The following is a 20,436-nucleotide window of genomic DNA, read 5'->3' on the forward strand; positions in this document are numbered from 1 at the left end:
ACAAAGAAATACAAGAAAGACCCTTAAATGTTTGGAACAGTAAAATAAATACTCTAGCAAGGAACAAGGAAGAAAAAAAATGTTATTTTACATTAGATAAAGAGAAAAGGAATGGCTAAGGAAACAACTCTTAAAACATAATGGTAAATCGAGAACTCAAAACTGAGCCAAAGTAAATTGTAACATAAAACAATATATCCATTGGCTAAAGCTAATCTATTATCATTTATAATATAATATGAAGAGTGACATTTAAATTTTTGAAGCACTGCAACAAACACTAGATCATGTCAAAATATTAAATCAGGTTGCCAGCTTTCAACTACCAGTAGCATCCTAACCACATTGCAAATTGTGGAAATTACTAAGAAATCATTGTGGTAATAAAAAGTTAATAGTTCCCCATTTAGAACATCACTGCTATTTCCTCAGTGCCAGGAGAGTACTCTGGTTTCTCTTACTCTGTGAAGTGTAGTTATAGTCCACAGGCCCATGAATAAGTACATCCATAAGTACAAAAAGAAGGTCATTTGCGGGCGGAAAGGGAAATTATAGAAAACAATTTCAGATGAAATAAAACTACTTTTTCAGACAGAGGAAAGAGTGTTCAGCACAGGTTCCTGAAATACATCAGTCCAGTGAGTCTTAATTATACCAGTACATCCCTATAGGAATACAGATAAGGGATATGGTTTTTAAAGATAACATCAACTCTGTTTACGAATAATACAGATAAAAGAAATGGTAGCATTTATCTTTTTCAGTCAAATGGAAGTCTTTACCACACCCACATAAATGTGTGTGTGTGTGTGTGTGTGTGTGTGTGTGTGTGAGACTTTTATCTTTCTGTATAACATGCCACATTCACAGCTCAATAAGCACTCACTACCTCGCAAATGTAATTTTCTTTTCTGCCCCCTTCTCCCAAATCATCTAAGTGAAACTATCACAAAAAAAAAAAGATACTTTTAAAAATGGAAATGTAAAAAGTCTTGAATCACTGATCCAGGAATGCCATTTTTATTACACCAGGATAGAAATAATCAATTGAAACCTGGTATCAAAACTGGGACTCAACGTCTGGTCCATCCTTATCATGCTAAAATGTAGACGGTTAAGAGAAGAAAAGTTACAGAAAGCAATGAAGCATCTCAAATATACTTGTATGGAGAAGCAGTTTTAAAAGAGATGCATTAAATGTATTCTGTTATACATTTCACAGCAGGGGCAGAGGTGGGATACTCTTTCGTAGCCTGAATTCAAATTGTTCAGCTATATGATTAAGTACACTTGATAGAATTACATGAATTCTGTTTATCTTCAAGGATGTTTGTATATTTCATGTGCAAAATAAGTCCTTTAAACGATGTCCATTATTCAACTGTAAATAACATGTATTCTATTATATAATTCCGTATATATAGTATATAACACAATATACATGCAAAATATATACTACTTATTGTATAAATCACATAAATGTGAAAGTATTATATAAAGTCAATATATTTATCTTAAAATGATATAAAAACTAAAACAGCAAAATATCAATTCCATTATACATTTTTCAAGCTATTTTACCTAAAAGTTGAATCTACCCTTCAATGTAACTACTTGGGGATCTGGCGATAGAGAAAGAGAAAGCAAATACAGTTCAGAATTAAAATTTCAGAGCCTAGAGTGTGAGCAGGACAGGATGTGGGTGACCGTCTGGCTCTGTCCCCTGTGAGGCCAGCGAAGAGCATCACATAGGGACGAGCAGACCCTGCACTGATGTCTTCTAACTCTTCAGGTCATTTGTTGTGTCTTTTTCCTGAAAGACAGTGGGGACAACAGGAAGCCCAGAGGTGGGCCTAGCAGCTGTCTATGAACGTGGTCAGTTTTACATCTTTCCTTTTCTCTTTCATTTATTCTTCCTTATCCTTTACCTTTTCTTCTCCTTCTCCTTCTTCTTCTTTCCCTACAGAAACCACTTTTTCACACAATGACTGTATTCACCTCACGGATGTTTACTGAGCATCAACCATAGCCCGGTCCCATTCTATATCCTGTGGTTACAAAAGGGAACACAGATCACCTCCCTCAAGGGGTTTACATTCTCCTAGGATGAGACAGGCCATAAACAAGTGAAGAATAAAGAAGAAGATAAGCTCTGGGCAATTTCAGATGGAGATCAGCACTTCGAAGTAAAATAGGCTGAGAGTTGCTGTCAGGCAGGACATACCAAGATGGAGTAAGGACAGGTAGGCGGCTGGGCCCTCCACTGGCAAGAGAGCAATGCCTGGGGAAAGACCAAGCAAAGCAGGAGAATCCTGGGGCCAAGTGTCCAGGGCCTGATTGTAGGGCTGTATGTCCAGGAGTAAAGAAAAAGCAAAGGACTACCTAAGCCCAAGGAATTGACAGAGCAGCAAACTAACAAATTCATCAAATGGAAATGTAAGGCTATGATCTTGACCTTGACCTTTATTAATGGTTGTGTTAGAGGAGGTGGTGCTATGGCTTTTCATAAAGATGATGAGAAAACACTCCCCCGACCCTGATCCCAGTGCTGGATTGAACCAAGGGTCTTGCTGTGCTGGGCAAACGTTCTACCTGTGAGCCAAACCCCCAGCCAAACCAGACAGCTCAGCTGCTGTTTGAGGCTGAAGACTGTTCTCACAGCAAGACCCAGGGTGTGCTGCTGCTGGGTCAGGGCAAATCCAAGAAGCAGCTCTGTCCACAAGGGCGAGGAGCAGCAAATTGCTGAAGGCCCAGCACAGAGGGTGACTAAGCTTAGTAGTAGGTTCGGCACACCTTAGAATCTTGCCTCTCAGGGCTGAGGAGGGTGCCTTGGATCACCACCACCATGCCTTGTGGCAAGTGAAGTAGGTGGCAACCTTGTGTGGGAGACTGATTTCTCCTTTAGCATCAACACAATATAGAATATTCAATGTCACTTAAGATGCATACTTTTATGACAATCAGCAGTGATTCCATGTCCCAAAGACTGTTAGTCTGACAGTTTATTTCCTCTGGGCTTTTCCACGCATTTTTATTTATTTATTTATTTTTCACATAATCCATACTGTACTATGTATGCAATTTAAATTTAAATTTTTAAATTTAATCTTTTAACACAACCTTATGGAATAAATGGCATCCCGTATTACTCATTACAATGAGGTAATGGGCTGGAGAGCTGACCCCTGACCAAAGCCTCACAGCTACTAAGAGACCGAGAGGCCTGCCTCACAGTGTTTCCCAGCCTATATCCCAAGAGCCTAAATTAATCTGCTTAATGTGTAATATACTTCTAAACACTCTATCTAGGATGTAAACTGGTCTTCTATGGACTGTTAATAGGAAAAGAAAATGTCTAGTATTTTAAGGGGAATACTAGGGATTGAACCTCGGGGTGCTTATCCACCAAGCCACATCCCCAGTCCTCTTTTTTCAAAATTTTTTTGAGACAGGGTCTTGCTAAGTTGCTTAGGGCTTCACTGAGTTGCTGAGGCTGGCCTCAAGCTTGTGATCCTTGTGCCTATGTCTCCCTAGCAGCTGGAATTGCAGGTGTGTACCACCATGAAAGGCTATAATGATGGTCTTTTAATAAATACCAAAAAATGGATAAAATGGATGTAAAACAGTAGCCTGAAGGTCAAAGTCTACTGTTATCTATTTTTGCTTATAAAATAATAATTAAATGCAATATTGTGAGCTGGGGATGTGGCTCAAGTGGTAGCGCGCTCGCCTGGCATGCGTGCGGCCCGGGTTCAATCCTCAGCACCACATACAAAGATGTTGTGTCTGCCAAAAACTAAAAAAAATAAATAAATATTAAAAATTATCTCCTCCCTCCCTCTCTCTCTCTCTCTCTCTCTCTCTCTCTCTCTCTCTCTCTCTTTGCCTCTCTCTCTAAAAAAAATGCAAAATTGTGCAACCTTCTCATAAAATTGTGTGTTGTGTGTTGTAGCCCAGAATTCCCACGTAAGCTTTTAAAAAATAATAGTGACAGGTCTTACAGTATTAATGTTATAGTGAACTGTTTTATGTACTGTAATCCAAACATTTCTGCCCATTAATTTTGATCCATGTAGGGAAACGACCATGAAAAGTATGGTCATCACCTTTTTTATTTCTAAAGGCCAACACATTCCTTTAAGTGCTAGAGGGAGGGTTGATTCTTTGCCCAGTGTCTGTGGTATCTGTTTCCTCACTTCATTCTCCAGGCCCCTATCTTTGGTTGTGAGGTGTCCCAGTTCTCTTTCCATTCCATCCTGTGCTCTCTCTGGACTGGTTGTTGGACCTTCTTTCTTTCTTACCAAGCTGGTTTCCTGAAATGACCTTCAAACCATGTTTCAAGGGATGCCCTAAAAGGACTTTGAATAAGAACAACTTTGGCCGTGCTCATCAGCAGGAGGAGTTCCATATTTACATCTTCTTCCTATCTTCCCTGCTTGCCTTGTTCACCAGTGTGGGAACTGAGTAGTGTACAGTTGAAAATTAACTTTAATATCTTAACATAGACATCAGTACACTGGCTTTTGCTTCTAAATGCGTTCAACAAGTATTTATTGAGCACCAACAATATGATGAGAGCTGTGCTTGGCATAGGGGACACAGGAATGCCTGAGTGTTCCTTGGGGTTCTCGCAGGCTGGTCTAGCGGGGACCCCGTTGGACACAAGTGTAGCAAATGTAACAATTCAGTTCAATCCAAAAAGCCCTGCACCCTTACCATGTGCCAAGCAGATGGGAAGGAAGGCGGGCTGGGCCAGGTCTTGCTCTTCACCAACCCACAAGCAGCTGGCAAGTGGTAAAACCATCCCGTGCATATTAACAGCATCATGGCAGAAAGAAAGTCCCAGAGAAGGCAGCACGGGCCATTAGACACGTGCCTTGATCAGAGGACACCTTCAACAAATCACTGCCTGGCACTATGAGGGGAAACTTTCCTTTTCAGATGCTTTATGTGCCCTCTTGAAAATTTCTGGGAGCCCGGGGCTTGCAGGCAGAGGGATCCCCTGGGCACCTCTGTGAACCCCAGGAGGGCTTTGCAGATTCTCCTCCTTGCCTCCCCGAGACCTTCAGCCAATCCACTAGGTGACAGGAGATTATCTGATTATAGTCATTCACACTAAGGTGAGAATGAGGTTTAGTCCATCAGAAGTGTTTGCTTTGACAGAGGACAGCTTGTCAACCCTAATGACCTGCTTGCTAATGGGCAGGGAGCCCTCCCCACTGACCTTCCTTCCCTTCCTGGTTCCCCTCCTGAGGTAAAGGATGAATGGAACTTGGTGAATTCAGGATTCTTAGGGACTCCAACTTCACACATTCTCTTTGAGCCCTCTTAGGAGGCCTAGGAGGTGATAATTTTGCTAGAAATGAGAACACTGAAACTAGCACAGTGGCTCTCAACCATGGTTACACTTCAGATCAATAAACTACAATCCAGACCAATTAAACAAAGTTCTGGGAGTGGCACCATGTATTGGCTTTTCTTAAGGCCCTCAGGTGGTTTCAGTACACTGAGGCAAGGTTGCACTGGAGTTGAGAAAATGGAAATTTCTCAGGCTCCTTGGCAATCCACTGACCTGCTCCATTTCTCCCTTTGGCAAGTAAAGTTTATTTGGTTCAATAGAAACAGTGTTATCTGCAGGAAAATCTGCCTCAAATAGAGTTAGGTTTGGATAAGTTGGTGTCCATAAGCTCCTAGAAACCTGGGAGTTAGAATACTTGTGGGAGCTAAACTGGAGGAGCAAGAAGATATTTTATCATGCACCTAGTTGGAGATGGAGCTTCTCAGGCAACCAAAATATGTAAGCATTCACCATCTTTGGGCTTAAACATAGACTAGAGAAGTGGCCAGGCTCACAAAGGACAAACTGACATATTCTAAAATACACAGATTGCCGTTTGCTTAAAATCGCGTAACCTCATCCCTTGCTGAGAAACTGTAATCATGAACCCCCATGAGAATGTTATAGCCTCCAGGACTCCAGTGTGTCCTGGACCACTTCTTTTGTGTGTATATTCTCATGAAGAAATAGCCAAACACTCTTCTGCAAATTTGACTCTGTTTTATAAGTTCATTTGACAAGTTAACCAAGTTAAATCATAAACACGGACAAATGAAAAAGATGCACCTCATTTGAAATTAGTTTGAAGTTGGCATGAAAGTCTTTATTTACAGCCTTTGTGAATTCACCAGCATCAGTCCAGGGGAGACTCATGGCCACAACTGGGTAGATCTGAATATCCATATTGTTGCAGTGGGATTAGCAATGAGAAGCTGCTAACAGGGCCTGATCCATCCAGCCTGCCCAGTAATAGATGTGGAACATTTAAGCAATGTGGAACATTCTTTCCCTTTTTCAAATTTTTCTGCACATAGGTCACCAGGTCACCAGACACTGTTTCATTTTCATTCCAAACCTTATTGCTATCAACTTTCCTGCCTAGTCCCCAAATAGCCACTCAACACCGGCATGATTCTGGCCTCTCTGCAGTCTGAAGGCACAGGGTTAGAAAGACTGACCCCGAAGCTGCTTGAGTGTACAGTCTAGCAAGGATAATGAGTTTGAATTAGCAAATTATGATCAGTTCAGTAAATAATCTAAACATGTAAATGGAGTAAAAGAGAAGATTAAGAGTGTATAAGTGGTGAATCTACACTCAACAGACAATTATCATTATTTTTCTGATCTCCCCCTTTGTTTGATTGAATTCAGATGTCTAGAATTATAGCCATTGAGAATCATCAAAGTACTTAGACTACCTGTCTACACTGCCTGGGTTCATCTTCATTTGTAAGGACAGAATTCTGTTACTAGTTGCCAGAAATAGTGACTTTATTTCTGTTAAGGGCCAGGATGTCCACCATGTGGCCCCAAGGGCAATTTTGGAAGAAATCTGTAGCTAACATTATTGCTGTGCCCTCGCTGTGCTCTTGGATGGTACTTTTATTCACTTCTTAGGCTTAATCTTATAAAGTGATGACATCTGTGGACAAAGTCAGCCTCTAATATTTTCAGGGAGTATAACATGTCGGCTTTTGAATTAATATTTGAAGAAAAAAGAAAATCCAATTGTATTATCTTTTATTGTACTGTAGTAAATGCTCTTTTAGAAATCCTTTTTCCTGGTTGTAAAGTTATTTTTCTATTCTTGGTTATAAGGTGTTACATGCTTATTTAAGTAATGCATCGAGTGCCTATAACAAGAGTTTCTTGGTTCTGTTCAAGGTGGCATGGTAAAGATGTTTATGTGGGATTATTTCAGACTAGCAATAGAGCAGTGATCTGTAACTCCCACCCCTGTGCCTACGCCATGCCCCTGCCTTCTACAGCTTCAGATGCCCACGTTCCTGCAAAAACACTCTTCTATTTGTCCTTTAGCCTTTGAAATTAAGTAAAGAAAAAGTTAACTGTACAAAGGCAGCCGGCCATACTGACCCTCTATCTTTATACAATTGGGCCTCTCTAAAAACAGTCTTAATTACAGACTTAGCCAGGATGATTTTCCCCCGGGGAGGCCTTTGAGATCTGTTTATTCCTACAGATTTCTGGTAGGTCTATCTGGAAGATGCTGTTAAATAATCTGTCAGGCCCCTACACAGCAAGCCCTCCATGTGGCACTGGAAGGTGTTAGCTTTGCTCCATCCATCCTAAACTTGTGGGAAAGGGCATGCTTGGCACTGATCTGCAATTCACAGGAGGCAGCCCCAGTATTTATGGGGAGGAAGGACAGTGTGGATAACATGTGGCATAACTTTGGATACCTTCCTCACTGTGGTAGAAGAAGCAGCCAAATGAAGTAAATCTATTGGGTTCACCACTAAATGAATAACTGGGTGAATAAGAAGAGAACACTGTCTGATCTGGGGCTCTGGGCAACAGGTTGGCACTTGCCAGGCACCTGGGCCAGTTCCCAGGTGCAGCTGCCTTCTTGCCTGTCTTTCCTGCTGCTGCCGTTGGCAATCGGGTGTCCCACGCCCCCTCCCCCTGTGTGGTGCCATGGCCTGAGTAGGCCTCCAAATATTTAGAAGAATCAGGATGGAAAGAAAATGGAGCATTATTTAAGAGTCTGCTCCTCTGCCCAGGACTGCTGCTCCTGAGTGATAGAGACAGGTTTCAGAGTCTGTTATTAAGCATGAGATAGTGAATGATTGCTTCAAGTCACAGTTTCCTGAGGACTTCAATGGCTACTTCACGGAAAGATGATAATGAATGACTTAAGAAAACTGTCCTAACATAGGTGAGGTCTTTGATACATTATGGCTATTGCTATTATTTAGTGGATAGTAACTGTGAATTTTAAAATATAATTTTACAAATAATAAGCTCCTTTTCAACTTCAGGTCCCTCCAAAATGTCATGATTTAAATCAAATCATAAGAAGTTAGGAGATATTCAGCTACTTTTTAGGAGATAGTCTAGTATAGGGACAGAGATGCCCTTGCAGTCTTTGAGTGGGTAGGCAAGATGTCATTAGAAAGGGGCCCCATGTGTCCCCTGCAATGAAGAACTGGCGCTTTGGAAAGGTGGCCTTTCCTTGTTCAGTGCAAGGCTTTCTTTGGTCCAAGCTTGCCCACCACTCGCACTGGATGAGGATGAAACCTAGAAAGACAAGCCAAAGACAGCCAGGTAAAGGCATCTGCTGCCATGTGAGAGTGCATGGCAAGTACTTCATGGGAGCCACTTCCTTTGGGGCCATGTTTGTTAAGAATATATCTTTCAACCTAGTCAGAGTTATTGGCACAGGATGGAAATTTCAGTTGCTTTCTTGCTTCTTTTCTTTCCTTTGCATGAGATTGAACCCAGGGTGTCGTACATGCTGCCCAAGTGCTCTGCTGCTGAGCTACACCCCCAGCCCTCTCGATTCCTGTAAGTAATACCCGTCAGGAATTGCTCAGAATGCTAAGGGGAGAAAATAATGACCATGTGTTGCTAAGTACTACTCAGGAACAAAGCCTTGGTCAATAGGAACAGTGACATTACCCACAGAAGAAAGATTATTGATACTTTTGAAAGATTCTTTTTTAATACGAGGGGTCGCCAATGTCTCATTGTGCAAAACCAAACAAGGCAGGAGGCCCCTGGGTTCCAGAGAAGGCATCCTTAGCACCCTCTCCTGGGGGCAACCAGCCGCCTGTTAACCAAGCCCTAAACCTACAAGTCCTGTGTTCCTTTCCTGAATCTAGATCATGTCAAAAATGTGTAATTTGTTTCTTAATTAACATAAAAAGTTGTGTGTATTTATCATGTACAACATAATGTCTTAAAGTACAGTGTAATGCACTGTGGAATGACTGAATCTAGCTAATTAACAAATGCATTACCTCATATAGTTATTGCTTTTTTGTGTGGTGGAGACACTTAACATCTACTCTCTTAGTGATGAAATATTCTTGGTTGGATGGCTATTATGGAAAGACAAAAATAATCTTTGACAGAGATATAGACAAAAGAGAGCCTTGCACACTGTTGGTCAGGGTATAAATTGGTGTAGCCACTATGGAAAACATACACAGGTCCCCCACCCCCACCCCATGATTAAAAACGAAAACACCATGTGATCCAGCAATCTTGCTCTTGGGCTTATGTCCAAAGAAATGAAATCAGTATGTGAAGAGACGTCTGCACTCCCAAGCTCTCCATCAATAGATGGAGCCTATTGTTGTACTTAGTGGAGTGTACTTAGTAGAGAGGCACACATTTTTGACGTGAACTAGATTCAGGAAGGGAACACAGGATTTAGGGCTTAGTTAACAGGCTTTCAAACAATGGACGAAGAAAATGCACACCACTCATGGGGCAGGAAACCTAACACCCTCATAATTCTAGTCACTGTGCCTCTCACCCGGTTGGCCAGGTCAGGAAGTGCTTAATGTCTCATGCTGTCCTCTGAGACTCACTGCAGATAATCACAGGTTTGTTGTCTCCCGTGTCTGCACTTGGGGACCGCACCTGCCTCACACTCTGCAGTGACGTGACAGTGTGGTGGTGCAGCATACCTGGACAAGTAAATGACAGGTGGACAGCATTGCTCACCCAGCTCCTAAGCCATGGATATCCCCCCAACACAGCAGCACAAGGGTCGGGAGTTGGGGCTCCCTGCAGCACTCTACACTGAGCTGGTAGTCGCCAAATGTTCATCTGCTTGCCTCGGGATCACAACCAGCCTCTCTTTCCCCCTGTGCCCGTACTGCTGACTCACACAGCCCATGGCCCCCTACCAGATTTTTTATTGCCAGCTTTTGGCCCAAACCAGAAACAGAAGACTCCACATCTGTTGTCATTAACTTTGGGGGTGTGACCAGTGGAGGTTGAGTCAATTCACTCAATTAAAACATGTCCTTTCCAGTCATCTCTTTGCTACAAACTCCCTCCCATGTCACCTCCCTCGACCTCTCCACCCCCACAGGAAGTCAGGTCCAACTTATGCTGGGGCTTAATAGGTAATAATTTAGATCATTTGGATCTCTTGGGATAATTTTTAAATGTTAGAGGAGATTTATAATTACTGTGGAAAATGACATAGTTGCTTCTATTTTTAAGAGGAGCAGGCTGATGTTGACATGGGCCCAAAAGTCACTGGTGTCGGGTTTGGGGAATAAACAAGGGCACATCTGTGATCTCTGGGGGCTGGAAAACAGCCTCTGTTCTAGTCCTTTCCACCTCATATGGATGCAGAAATCAAGGTTCACAGCAACACCATTACCGGACACCAGTGTTCAGACTTGCACCTGGCTGAGACCAGGGTCAATTATTTCATGCCAATTCTGCTGAAAGTCTTAGGTTGACAATTTTAAATAATATTTGAGCCCTTTTCACTTTGATCAAATCTGACCTGTTATCAAAATGAAAAGGCAAGAAAATGTAGTTAACCTCTGAAGGTAGACCTGCCTTTTCAGGACTCATATAATAATTCATCTCCCAAAAAGCTGTTGAGCTATGTAGTAATTTCCACTTTTTTTTCAAACAATAGTTTCCTGGGCCTGTGTCCACGGTGCATGACGAATGTCCTCATCTCCCTCCTCCCTCTAAGACCCACCCTCCAGTCTCCTTCTCGAATATGCCACACTCTTTCCTGTCCCTGTTCATGGCAATCATTTTTCCTGGGCTGCTCTTGCCCGAGTCCCCTGCAGGGCAACTACCCTCTTGTCATCCAGGGCTTGACCTGAGCCTTCCCCTATCAGAGGCCACCTGGGTAAGAAGCTTCCCTCCTCTGGTTTTTCACTCTGCTACCTTTTTTGGTCATATTGCATTAAAAGTCCCCTTTAAAAATGTCCCTCTCTTCTGGTTTGCTGATCGTCTCTCCCTCCATGGGCTCCTTGAGGGTTCCTGGACCTTATCTGTTGCTGTTTCCAATGAGTGGCACAGTGGCCCATGCCCAGGACTGGACAGGTGAGTGCTGAGCAGCCTGCTTTAAGATGGAAACTAGCTTCTCAGGAGAGTTAAAGCCCTCCTCCCAAAGCCCACTTCCTGAGATGAACCCCAAGGCCACCATCACCTCTAGGATAGGACGATAGAGCAGAAGGAAAGGGCTTGACGTTTAATTCCTGCACTATTAACATCAGTTTTCATTTCTCTAATTTTTTTCTGAACTTTTCTTATCCCAACTTTCTCCAGCTAATGAGCTGCTTTCAGTGGCTTGAGTCTAGAGCCACCCTGCAGGGCACAGCGGGCCATCCCCGCACATGAGTACACTTCTCACTTGTCTCACAGGACACTTCAAATTTTTCAGGCTGTGGCTGACACTCTACTTCTGTTATTTCTTCTACTAGACTATAAGTTTTTTTTCCCTGGGTGGTACTATTAAATCTATAAATTCTTTACAGTATCTAAACCACAGATTTGCCTGCTTTGCTTCTCAAAAAACAGTAGAGGTGCCATAATTACACAAGGAAGATCCACCCTAGAGACAGATGCACCAGGATTCATCTTGTAACCGTTTTCAAGCTACTACATCTCTGAATTTCTCCTTTTTTCCTTAAGTCTATAAAATGAGAATAGTAGTCCTCATTTCAATATGTAACCAGCTTGCAGAGCTGTGACACCCGCCAGGCAGATGGTTCCTGAGGAAGGTGCTGGGGGGACAGAGTGCTGCCACAGGGCTCCAGGAGGGCCCAGACCCTGGGCTGTCAAAGCACCTGGGTGTCTTTCTTGGTGGGAAGGGCAAGGGGGCAGGGCAAGCTGGGCTTGCCCCCCTGGGATTCGCAGACGTTAGTGGCAACCACCATGAACTTGTCTCTCTTTAGCTCAGAGGAAAAGAGACCCCACAGAGGGCCGGAGAACTTCCCCTTGCCATCTCCAGCAACCACTTTTTGGTTTCAGTTCCATGCACTCAACATGAGCCCTGACGGTGGCATGGCCACTGGGAGGGCTGCCGTGGCCAGGGCCTCCTGGGGACAGCCCTGGGACAGCCCTGGGACACAGGTACTTTCATGTTGCCCATTTGATTTGTATATGAGGTTCAGAAACATTGGGGTCTTTGGCTTGATCATCATTTATGCATTGAGCACAGACTAACTAGGCTCTGTGCATCTGAGTACAAGCTGAGGATGAGCCTGGACCACACAGCCCAAGTCTCTGCCTTTCTGGAACTTGCATCCTTAATAGGAAGAACAGGCAACAAATCATTGAATAAAGAAATAAAGATTACAACTTTATGCAGGGCTCAGTGGCCCCACCTGCCATCCCAGTGGCTGGGGAGGTTGAGGCAAGAGGATTGCAAGTTCAAAACCAGCCTCAGCAACTTGGTGAGACTCTGTCTCAAAATAAAAATAAAAAGAGCTGGGGATGTGGCTCAGGGGTTAAGCCCCCCTGGGTTCAATCCCTGGTACTAAAAAAAAAAAAAAAGTTTTGTCATATGAATGATAGTGACTGGGCTAGGGACATTGTAAATATCTAGTTGGTCATGGGAGACTTCTCTTAGGGGGAACATTTGGACAGAGACCTGAATAAGGAAACGATTGTGTCACAGAAGATGTGGGAGGAGCATGCCAAGAAGGGAAGAGTGAGCATTTGCAAAGTCCCTGAGGCATGAATGAGCTTGGGGTTCCCTGGGGCAAAGAGGAGGAGTGGAGCCAGGATCTGGTGAGTGCAGAGGTGGGGGGAAGACTGTGAGGGGGGACAGGTAGGCAGAGACCAAGACACAGCCATAGGAGGAATTTGAATTTTATCCTCATTAAAATAAAAATCAATTGAAGAATCTTGAGTAGGGAGCCACATAGTGGGATTTGTGTCTCAGATTATGGCAAGATTGCAAGGAAGAGAAAGAGCTTCCTAGGAGGCTGAACGAGGAAAGAGACGAGGGCTGGGCATGCAGCTGGGTGATGGAATGCCTCCTGGCATGCAGGAGCCCCGGGTGCCATGCCAGCACCACACACATAGACCAACAGAGACCACAGCATCCTATGCCATGGCTCAGATGCACAAGGGGAGAGTCTGCTCAGCATTGGCAAGTATCTTAGATATACAACGATTTTGCTGGTAGGTGGAGTACGGAAGAGGGAAAGTCAGAGGACACCACCTGAGCAGCTGGGGTGAGGTGATGCTCTTCACTGAGGAGAGAAAATCACATAGCACCAGGACAGGTGGGAAAGGAGGTTTTGTTTGGGGTGTGTGGAATTTGAGATGCCTGTGAGCAGAGGTTGTCTACAAGTCCAGAAGTGGCGGAAAGTTAAGGCCCTTTGACTTTTTATTAGTCAAGTTGTGGGGTGAGAGACACTTGGCCATAGAAAAGTGACTTATTCAGACCCACAGTCAGAAGATGTACAACCTGGAAATCAATCTTTTGAGACTGACCCACTTTCTCTTCCCACCACAAATATCATAGCCCATTTACTGGAGTAGAATATGGGAACTGTTGGAGACAGGGATATTCTATAATCATATACAAAAGGTAGAGAATTTTTTCAGTGCTTACCTATTGCAAAAATTCATAGTTTCTTCTTATTTCCTTACATAATTGTTTTTCTGTAAATAGGATGCTGTCTGCACATTTAACTAAAAAAAGAAAAAGAAAAGGCTTCTGGAATCCATAGGGTTTACCAAGTATCAGTGTGACTATAAATAACTACTTCATTTTCTGAAGTTTTCACTTTTTAGAATATCAAAGAGTAATATTCTTTGATATCAAACATCTAAATATCAAATGTTTAGACTTCAGGCTAGAGGTATATTGATTAGAATTGAAATACAAAAAAAAAAATTTTGATCAATAACTCAAGTAAGTATTTGTGAATTCTGTCAATAACATTTGAATTAGGACACATGGGGCATAATAAAAATGACAAGGGTGAGTAGCCCTTTGACTCCATGACTTAGAAAAGAAATATTTAAAATAAATTTAGAGAAGCTGAGGCAGGTGGATGGTGAGTTCAAAGCCAGCCTCAGCAAAAGTGAGGCGTTAAGCAACTCAGCGAGACCCTGTCTCTAAAAATAAATGAATAAATAAAATAATCTACTCAAAAAATAAAAGAAAACCAATAAAAACTGTAAGGAAAAAAAAAAAGCCCCGAAGCTGGAAATGAACTGGACCAAACTTAATTGTATTTGAGATTAATACTGTGGTCACCTTGAGTGGAAAGTAAGAAAGAGGGAGGGAGGGAGGAAGGAAAAGAGGGAAGGAAGAATCCAGGAAATTTATAAATAAAGCATTTCTGGGAGGTGTGTGTGCCTGGGAAGAAGTGGGCACAAACCCTGAACACTGCTTCAGAAGATCTGCTTATTGCAGTGATTTAAGGGAAGCAATTCTATCATAATTCTAGACATGCCATAGAACTGACAGGTGTGTAAACACAGCAGTGTTGTTGGCATCCAGGGACTGCACCCTGGAGTGGGGGAGGCAGCAACACTGCGAGGACGGGTTGAAGAGGAAACACCAGTGGGCACTGGGTGCCCAGAGTACACGTGTGTGGTAGCCACGTCTGCATGTAGATGAATACTCACATGTGTGCCTGCATGAACGTTGGCATGCAGATTGTGTGCTCATGTTACTGGTGTGCGTGTGCATTAATGTATTTCTGCGGCCAGTGGCGGGGAATACACTTAACTGCCTGTTCAGGTTTGGGTGGGAGGTGTCCCCCAAAAGCTCATGTGTGGGACAGTGCAAGAGGGTTCAGAGGACAAATGATTGGGTTGTGAGAGCCTTAACCCAATTAGTGAATTAATATCCTGATGGGATTAACCAGGTGGTGACTGGAGGCAGCGGGGGGGGGGGGGGGTGACTGGAGGAGGTGGACATTGGGGGCATAGCTTTGGGGTATATATATTTGTGTCTGGTGAGTGGAGTCGCTCTCTCTTCTGCCTGATCGTCATGTGAGCTGCTTGCCTTTACCACTCTCTTCCACCATGATGTTCTGCCCTGAGGAATGGAACCTACTGTTCGTGGACTGAGACCTCTGAAACTGTGAGCCCCCAAATAAACTTTTCCTCCTTTAAAATAGTTCTTGTGAGGTATTTTAGTCAGAGAAGTGAAGAAGCTGATTCAAATACAACCTGACTTGGGTACCTATGGCTACTCCCTAATACAGAAATGATGGTGAAGGCTTCCAGGGTGGGGGCAGGTAGAGAAGAAGGTGGCTCACTCCTAGGATGGGGACATCACCAGGACACAGACAGAACATCAGAGCTCCTGTGGTTAACTGTGGACAACGCAATATCACATAATTAAGGCAGTAGAGAACTGTTGAAAATCTGGGAGTTCAGCAGTTCACACAAAAAACACAGGGAAATGCAAAATCCATATCATTGAATAAACATCAGAGAAGAAGTTCTTATATTTACAGGCGAATGGAAAAGATGGATGTTAACCTGAAGAGTGATAAGTTGAATAATCATAATTTTGTAATTTTTATAGAAAAGACTGCCCCAGATGGGAAGGTCTGTGACTGTGGATACTAAATCCCCAGGAGTTGGTGAGGAGTCGTCACTGCATCACAGTGTTCAATGGAGCCTTCAGGCAGCAAAGAGCTCTCTCGCCAGGTTGGGACCAGTGGGCACCATGGGCCTCCAAGGTTTCAACATGAGAGTCCCCTCACCAGGTGGGACAGGTGAGCACCAGGTACCTCTATAGGTGTCACCATGAGAGACCATGTCACCAGGTGGGACAGGCGAGTACCATGGGCCTTCATGGGTGTCAGCATGGGAGGCCACGTCACCTGTGCAGTGCTCTATTGGAAATGCAGAATTGCAATCAAATCATGAGGAATCAGACAAACACAAAATGAGAAACATGCTATTAAGTGGAAAAGTACCACAGGTAACAGTACTGCACTGTATATTTCAAGAGCAGCAAGATAGGATGTTGGCACCATAAAGAAATGATAAATATTTGAAGAAATAAATGCATTCACCCTGATTTGAACATTTTCCTATGTATATAACCTATATATGTATTGAAACATCACAGGGTAGCCCATACATGTGTACAAGTTTTCTATTTTATGTACCATTAAAAATAAATTTAAATTTAAAAAGTAAATTAAAAAGTATTGGTGTTCTTTAAAATCTTCAATTTCATAAGAGACAAAGACATGATATAAAAATGTCCCACATTAAAAGAGCATAAAGGGACGTGACGTTCAAGAGATCTATGGTACCACATCATCACTATGGTTAATAACAATGTATGGAATTCTTGAAAAATGCTAAGAAAGATTTTCAGTGTTGTCATCGCAAAACGCAAGTAGATGGGGTAAAGCATATGTTAATTAGCTCAAATTCTGCAATATATGTGTCTCAAAACAATATGATATACACAGGAAATACATGCAATTTTATTTGTCTATTAAATTTTTTAAAAGAGAGATGGCAACTTAAAGTGATAGCTGATTCTAGACAGGATTATCTACTGGGGAGAAATTGCTATTAAGAATATTATTAGATAAGCAACAAAACTCGAAAATGGACAAATATTAGATAAAAGTAATGCATTGTTGCAAATTTATGAGGCAGCCACTTACGTGCCACTGGGACATAAGAAAATCTCTACTCTGAGGAATGCACAGAATTAAAGGCCATACTATGCATAACATGCACTCAGTGGTTCAGGGAAAAAAATCATAGAAATGGATAAAAAAAGAGTAAGAGCAAATTAGAAATCAAATGTGGGAAAATAATGAGATCAAACAAATCTAATCAAGGACAGAAAGGTATTCATCATAATTTTTTTTCCTAGAAACGTTTTAAGCTTGAAATTATTCTGAAATAAAAATATTTTGAATAATTAATAAGAGTTTCTGGTGAGCATTTTTAAAAAAACCTGCCACCACACACATAGGATTTTATTTGCTCAGAAAACAACTTAATTTCATGGCGAGGACTTCTGTAACTCCTCTAAGTCAGATCTATTCACCATGACAAAGAATAGACACAACACAACTGCTTAAGTTCTTTTCTCGTGCCAAGTGAAAATAAAATGAATGAAGGTATATTTTTAAAATTCTACTAATTTTATTTATATTTTCCAGAATCAGGACAAACTGTGGTGATGTTTTTTAAAATCATATTACTACGTATTTGTTTCCAAGGTGAGAATAACGTTGAGAATGTGGTAACTACTACTACTAAAAAAATACCTAAAGGCTTATAATAAGATATGTTTAAAGCAAAATAATACAGAGGTGTGCATGGAGCAACACCTTTAGGCTCACTTGATTTATGATCTGTTTTCCATGGTTCCAGTGTCAGCTAATGATTTTAATTCATTTCTCCTTGAATTTTGATTTAAAAACTCAAATCTGGTATTTATATCAATGATGTCAAAAATAACAAATGTTAAATAAAATATTATTAAATAAAATGTAATATTTTTGGCATACATATACAATGGCAAAAAAAATAAAACTGGAAATAATCTTGAAAACATTAAATCTTAGTGCCAAATTTTAGTTCATAAAAAATACTACAAAAAATTAATGCTGTCAGAAAAGTGATGGAAATATAACAATTCTCTACAAATAATTTGTATTTTAAAGATTAAAAAATTAGCAGTGTTTTTAAATGTTTAAATTTTTACAGCGCAGATGGATAAGACTGCATTTCATTTATTTTTTTTTAAGTAGAAATGTTCAGAAATACAAAATGGCTTCCTTTATCTTTCATATTTGCACAAATTGCTTCGTGTATGAAGTGAGATGCACACTCTATCATAACAGGCCACATTTGCTCTTACAGCAGTTATTTTGTGAACACGGTAATTTTCCTATTTATTAGTACATATTTCTAGAATAGTAGATGTGAAAATGTTAAGTGTGACACTTATTTGGAAGTCACATTCATTAAAAATAAATGGAAGTTCTATAGGGATAGAAGACACAAATTTGTTTCTAAAAGGCTAAAAGATGTACATTATCTAGATTTAGAGGAGTTTTGGCTTTGCAATCAGAACATTCTTAGCTCGTACGCAAACCATAAATTTTCTTTCAAGGCAACTGACTTCCTTCTCTTTATTGGTGCAAAATGGAAAATGACGGAAAGAAGAAAAAAACAAAACAACTAAGTAAAAAATAAATGTTTCAATGTTCTTTTGGAAGTCTTGTCATTTATGTCAAAAACAAATGGCATGGTTGTTCCTAAGTGAAATCATTGTTTGGAAAATAATATATTTTCCTATGTGTCAGGGTGGGAGAGCGCTCTCTGTAAGCTGGTCAAATTCTTCTAGAGGGAGACTGGGAGGTCCTTCTGGGAAGCAGGAGGACACACCCATTAACAGGGAGAGTTAAGGCCACTTGGCTTTCTCCAGTCACACAGACCACCTGCGAGATGGCCCGCAGGTCGCTAGATCAGCCATGTTTCATTAAGTCAGACCCCAGGCTTCACCATGCCATTGAGCAGCTATCTGGTTCCAAGTTTTATAAGACTCAAGGAAAATATCTGTCCTGAATAATTGTCACATGAATATACTCTAATGAATCGTAGTAAAATACGTCTCTGTAGTTCAAAAGTCAAAATTAGTTTTTGAGCAATGAATTATTTACAATGTGTCTAATTTCACTTAAAATTTTTGGATTCCGTGGCAGGTTCTAACTGCTTTTTAAAAATAACAGCATGTGAGAAAAAAATGCAATGCTAATCGCGACAAGAAGTTCCCCTCAGTCACCCCTGTGTGTCCTGGAAGCTCGGCCAGCCGAGCACTCTGTTTTTCCTTCTAGAAAATAGAATTTTCACAAGGAAAGAACAAATTCTAAACTTATTTTCAACAAGCTGAAACTGGGCTGCTCATTCAGACCTTTACAATTAACAAGAATTACCACAAATCTGTCCTTCCAGCAGGACAGCATTTTCTCGGGCTGCTCTGGCCTTCATTTGCTATTTCCTTCGGCTCCATTTTCTCAGGGCTGCTTATCCCCCAGAGAGAGCGACATGCACTCACTGTCACTTCCCCGTAACGCTCAATAGTCCACCATGTCAAAATATCACATACGCAAAATTGTGTCCATTCAAAACCACAATTGTTTGAAAAAAAGAGATGGTGTTAAATTGGTATTAAATTAACATAAGTTCTAATGGAATTAGTGCTTAATTAGTATGTGGCACCTAAAGACAAAGATGCACAATTTTAATGGATTTCTCAAAAGATCATCTTAATTTTAAAATTCTGATCTAGCCAAAAATGTCAAAGTTGTGTCCTTAATTCATTTCCTGAATTTATAATACTACCAACCTGCTTTCCTTTTCCCTGCAATAGACACCAATTATTTTTATAGCATATTACATGAAAATAGATTTTTTACAAAAGTGGGTACCAGGTAATGTAATAAGCCATGGTGGTTCTATTGGTTCTATTACATATTTCACAAATTTTACAGAATTTTATAAAAGATAAATCCATTTATTGAAGGGATAAGAACTTTCTTCAAGAAAGTCATGAGATTAGTCGAATTCAAAAAGCAAACCAAATCAAGTGAGCATTCTGAAACACTACTTGGGATATTTACTTCGGCAAAGCTCACACAGGCAATGTATAGTGTTCACCTCAAAATGTTTCAATGACAGAGTGCTCAGGCGAACTCCCCTGCTTCCACACAACAGGACAGAAATTGTTCACTTAAGTCTGCATTTTTCTTAAAGCTGTATTCAATGAAATATCGGTAATGTCTTCACTGAAGTATAAAGAAACCAACAGCTTTTAAAAGGAAGATTTAAAAATTGCTGTACCTTGAAGACAATTATATAAAGTAGAGTTGATCTGAGCTGCTATTGTCCTGGACCGGCACACCAGCAAGGATCAAGGGTCCTACAGGACCTAGAATATCCGGGGACTTACTAACAAGATCAGCCTCAGCCTACGTTGGTCTCTAACCATCACTTCAAATGGTCTTTGTTTTAGTTCCTACTCCAATTTTAAGTAGCATAACTACCAATTAATCTTATTAGGAAAGCCATTTTGAAAGTCAGGTTTACTTATTTAGACTTTAAAATCATGCTATCATCACAAATTACTCTAA

The sequence above is a fragment of the Spermophilus citellus genome (genome assembly GCF_964194105.1).
Source record: "Spermophilus citellus genome assembly, chromosome: 7".
Lineage (NCBI taxonomy): Eukaryota > Metazoa > Chordata > Mammalia > Rodentia > Sciuridae > Spermophilus > Spermophilus citellus.